Raw genomic sequence first — 6,024 nt, forward strand, 5'->3', positions numbered from 1 at the left:
TCAACTAAAGTTTTGCTTGAAAGTCGGTGTGCTGAATACGTGGGAATAACAGAAATGCCGATATGCTATCCGTCGAAATCCCTCGGACAACACATGAAAGAGATACGATGCTCGATCTCGCTCAGTTCGTTATTCCTTATTAGTTATGGGGAAAATGAAACCAAAAACAAATGGATGATGAAATTTTAGCCTATGACAAAGTTGAAGTTTAGTAAAATACATACTAAAACTTAGCTTTAAGTATTTGTTTACTAAATTCATTTAAGTTTATGTTGTACGTCAGCCTCGAGAGTTTTTATGGTACATATTTCACATGATACTCTGTAATGTTAAAATCTTATTACCGATGATAACCACTAAATCCACTAAGGTTTCTGTAAGTCGCTGTAGTTACTATAAGGTTAACATATTATTTTGTTACTAATTTTTAATATCTACAGCACATATATAAAATTTTGATGTTTTTTACTCGGGGGTGTTTGCATTAGTTAATTACTATCGACTTCTATACCAAATTTTTGCCTTACAATGCCAACACCGGAACAAATTAAAATCTTATGGCGAGGGTCTGCTGTACTTCTATCTCGAAGGTAAAAACTCCATACAACACTGTACATAGTAATGTTGCATTTTAATGCAGATCATAAAAATTAAATAGGTTTTGCTACTTGTGAGCATAGGTACTGAATTAGAAGAATTAAAATGCGTTTTCAATGTAATATCTTGTTTTTGTGTGGCTTTTTATAATATAGTAATGGATTAATTTGTAATTAGTTTTTTATATAGGAAATATTGCATTAATATACAGGAACATTGACATACAAACTCAGTTCCAGAATGCATTAAAAAAACTCACATGTCGAGGTATGACTGTATTTAATTGGTGTTGCAGGAATTTTCGTTCAATACTCTCAATCGCATCTTTCCATCATGATTATGACTTGAAAATGTTAATAAAATTGGAAAGTTTGTCAAATTTACACAGAAATATTGGTTGTGTGAAACCACAATCTGTAATTTTATTGGCGGCAGCTGTTAGTTTCATAAAAATTGTGCTGTCCGTTAACCTTTAAGCAAAGCAGTCAGATACAAATGAGGCTGGATATTCTGTATACAGCTAAATAATAACACAACAAATGCAAGAAGAAACGTTTGCCGTTGTGTGCACTTTACGCTGTAAGTATGAAAAATGAAAGTTTTCTGCATTATAAAGGCTAGAGCTTCGCAAAAACTATTTCACTACGGAAGTAACCAATTAAATGTTTCCGATGTCAGAAGCTTTGGTTGGGAAAATCAGGCCAAATATGTAGTATGTCCAAATGCTTACAGTTGTTAGTCACATTCAATTTAGTTGAACCAAACTGACCAAAACCTTATCATTTATTGGACATATTATTTTAATCAAATATAATACTCCATATATTTTATACAAATAGTTAATTTAACCACCATTCAATATAAAATTGATGTGATAATATAACAAAAATACAATTTGCAATATAATTTTTACATAATTACATCGGAGTACACGTGTGCATTCAAATACGTGTACATACCAACATGTACGGTTAAAAACTGTGAGGTAAAATGGTTTCTCTTAAGCATGCCTGCCAGAAGGACTCAGCAGCCAGAGTGCTGTTGGGACTGGGTGTGTCTACAGATTGCATGAGCTAATCCCAAGGTGATGCAGCTGGAGCATTACACTATATGTAGTACACCTTAAGGTGGACCTGTATGTTTATTGCTTGCTGTCGCTTACTGTTCATTATTGATTGTAATATTTTCACATTCTCCTCCAATCTTGTTCACAATAGAATCTTTGCTCATTGCTTTTTGTGATGATTATTGACACTGCTTGATCCCTGTTGCTTGCTTGTATTCACTATATACAGGGCAATGATGATTGTTATTTCTAGTTTATGTTTGCATCTTCTCATAGAACACACGATAGATAAATCCTGTTGCTGAAGTTGTTTGCTCCTGACCTGATAAAATCCATTTTAATAGCTCTATTGCTACACTCAACAACGCTGGCCCAACACAGACAGATGATTATTTCCTTGTGTTCAAGTATAAACATGATAGGATAATTGGCCATAATTACCAACTCATTAATCAGAGACACCGTCTATGAAACTTACTAAAGTGACAAAGTGCAGCTCTTTGCCATACTCAGATGATGCACCGAGTTCCACCAGACATTTTGTAGAACAAAAATGAGAAAGTCACTCATTTTTCAAACTACACTGTCTACAATTTGTCTCAAAATCATTATTTAAAAATCATGTGACGATAGATTTTAAATATAATTTAATTTAGAGTTAATTTACAAGAATAGCTAATCTTAATGAACAGCTGTTTTATATTTTCTTCTAGCATGAAGGAAACAAATTTCTTGATAATGCATTCTATGAAATGTACCAACCAAATCTGCTTATGTAATTCTACAACTACAGCTTGATATTTATGTGGGATGTTATATACATATAAATATGATGCAAACTTTACAGGTATTGTGAAGTTCACTTTGACCTTGCGTTATAATTACAATATCTGCCATGTTGGGTAACTGTAACAATGTAGTATGGCAACTAAATGGGAAATGTGTATGTGTGGCAGCCAACAAAATCGCATTTGTCGCGAGTTCACTCATTGAATAATCGTTGGCATTGATGTAATTCATAAGTTCGATTTTTGTGTCAAAAATGACCATTTGTTACAGCTGAAAACTTGTGTCATCAGTTTTTTGCCTCCAACACTTGTACTTTCTGTTCTTCCGACATTGAAATCCTTGCTGAAAAATGGCATGTGAAAGTTTGTGTCAGAATTTCATTAAATATTTCCTCCCCTTTATAGATTTAAAATGTCTCGATTTAAGCGTACCATATTATAATGCTAGATATTATGCAAATAATCCAACAGGCTTATCGAACAGCATGCCAGCTGGTCTAACAGCATAATTTTAACCGTATACTGTACTGATTTCAGACTCTATGATACATTGCAGCAAATTGTCATATGTTTGGCATAGTAAACATTCAGTAGCTGTATGAAAAGCAAATAATTTGCCCAAAAATGTAAATGGAGATCAACCTCTGCACGGATCCAGTGAGCCTGTAATTGTGTGTGATTGCTGCTAACTTACTGCGTAAGTGTTTCTATCACTTGCTACATGTGTATATGAACTAAAGTAACTTACTTTATGACTTTGACATAATAACACTTGGCCCTCTATTCCTAAAACACCCTTATTAAAGGTTGACTTGCAATAAAATTCACATTACAGTTATTTGGTATCAAAAGATTCGCCATGTCTTACTTTGTTGTGTGGTAAGTGCCAAATATGTGGGAATGTGATTAAAAGCTCTTAAAAGCTCAAAAACGAACAGAAAATCGTAGCGACACGAGACCGCCCTTGTTTGGATTCGTTTTCCAAAACGGCTAAAATGTGATGTATGTGTGCCAGATGGTTTATGTTTACACTTTCATGCATCCTTATTCGTCGAAATATTTTCACAAATATACTTCGCGCTCGCGATAAAAACCATGTCTATTGTTCTTACGCGTCTATTTTATCGGCATCGAAATGCTGCAACTTTGAGCACTGATATCTCAAAACATAGCATAAAAATATGTTTAATTTTTTAAACTTAGCTTGAACGATTGCATATCATCCTCTGATAAAAATGATGAGCCTTTTGGTCCGCTATGATGCTCGAAAAATGCTGTAGAAGTTGTTCGCGCAATATGGCGGGAATTGTAAGTCACATGATCAGATAACATTAGTTTCAGTTCAAGTTTGATCTATCGCAAATAACAGATACGCTTTCTCGTATTAAACTTGTTAATTTCAATTCGTCATAATCTCTAACGCGCCACATCGTGTTTGTGTAGATGGCAAGCTGAGAAGCACCTTTTTTCATAGCCAAGAGCAGAGAAAAGACCAGACCTTCACCGGGCGTGGAGCAACTGGGTGAGGCTGGATGTGACAAACTTTATTTATTCGCCTGCTTACTCTTACCTTTGTTTTCGCCATTTCAAAGACGACATGTTTTCTAACCTGTTTGCATACTCCACATACCACCAAAGCACGTGAGTAATTTATTTTATGAACCACTTGTATTAGTAGTAGTAACTCGAGTTATTTTCTAGTATTATTCTAATACTACTGTATTAATCTATATTTAATATTACAATATTAATTTCATTTAATTGTAATATGATATTATTAGTATTTTATATTTTTAATTATGTGTATTATTCTTATTAAAATAACAAAACTAATTCATACTGCATATCTATCTGTAAAACGTAATATATTAATCTATAATTGATAAAATAGTGTTATAAGTTTCACGATTAATTTCGCCAAATTTCTTAACCCCACTCACTTATAGATATGTTATATAAAATAGTTATTGTCATTTTCTAGCATCATCGTTAATAGCATATTAGTATTATTAGATGATTATTATTAGTATTAGATGATGAAGAGTTTGTGCCAACCACTGAAGACTGGGAAGAGTTTGAGCGCTATGTTGGCCAGCGTCAAACGCTCTCCAATTACATGTAAGATAGAGCTGAACCTAACCAAACTTGACAAAATATAAAGAATATCCAGAGTTATTACTCACATTTTTATGTTTACAATATCATGGATTCTGATAAGGTTTTGTAAAATCTGTGTCATGATTGTATGGCTAGGCTATATATTTATTCTTTTTCTGATCAAGCAAATATGATATAATAACAGGAAATGATGTTGTACAAATCTCATTGCAAGTCAACTATTGCGTTGTGATTTCAGACCCAAATTCTCCTTCAAAGAGGAGAAAATAATAGTAAGTGTGACAGCACTCCAGCGACTATTTCACTGTCACGCCTGCGCCCTCCCCTGCTCATTCACGATGGTGCGAGAAGGTGGAAGGGTAGAGTTCAAGGTTACATGTGCCTCCTGTCACCAATCGTACACTTGGGAAACAACTGCCAGGGTGAACAGAGCTCACGTCATCAACCCCCTGCTGGCAGCTGCATCACTCTTTTCTGGCGGATGCCTTACGCAGAACCACCGTTTTCTGTAGCTCCTGAACATCGCGATACCAAGCCACAGCGTTTGCCTCTACCAACAAAGAGAATACTTACATGGTGTGAGTGTTAATATTTACCCATAAACTTGGAAAATGTGAGTAAAAGCTAGGCACACTAATTGAATAACGACATTTAGAAACAATTTTTTTCTTGAAATGAAAATATGTCATCCTTCAAGCGAAATATATTATAATTTGAAATTCTGATTCTTCATCATAATATAACACAAAAAGGGGAGGATTCTACATTCTTAGACTAATGATAATGATACAAATTAATCTTGTATAATGAAGTTTTACAATATTTTACAGTGTATTGCTGAGCAGTACACCCTGCATAACGAGGGACTGATGGCAGCAATCGATTGGGAGCTTGATTTGGCAGATGACAGTAGATGTGATAGTCCGGTGCATTGCACACTATACGGGCCTACACTATGATGGATCAGAGCTGCGGTTTAATAGTCAGCAGCCATCTTGTCAAGGTAAAACTTTGACAGTTTTTACTTCACAGCCTGACAAAAACCAAAATTTTTTAGTAGTTATTAATACATAAACACGAAGTTGCTGATCTAGCTAAATAATTCATTCAAATAATGTGAAAGTGATTGTTGGTCGTAACTTTTTTACTTTGCAGTCAACGGAGACCACCAGCTCTAACGCCATGGAGCTGGAAGGCTTCAAGCGATGCCAGTCCGATCTAATTTCCCACTGCCTGAGAGTGAGGTCCATTACAACAGATGTTGCTACAAAGGTTATGTGCATACCGCAAGCTTGTGTTTTGGCTTATGCCGCAAATTCGTCGCAGTGAGCGACGGCCTCTACCTGCCTGCTTGGTGTCTAAGATTCAGGCTCTTTTCCCACCAACGGATGATGAAGAAGAGTTTGCAGACTTGCAAACAAGATTTGCAGCATAAACCAAAACACAAGATTGCGG

The sequence above is a fragment of the Watersipora subatra genome, chromosome 2 (assembly GCF_963576615.1).
Source record: "Watersipora subatra chromosome 2, tzWatSuba1.1, whole genome shotgun sequence".
In the NCBI taxonomy this organism is placed as follows: domain Eukaryota; kingdom Metazoa; phylum Bryozoa; class Gymnolaemata; order Cheilostomatida; family Watersiporidae; genus Watersipora; species Watersipora subatra.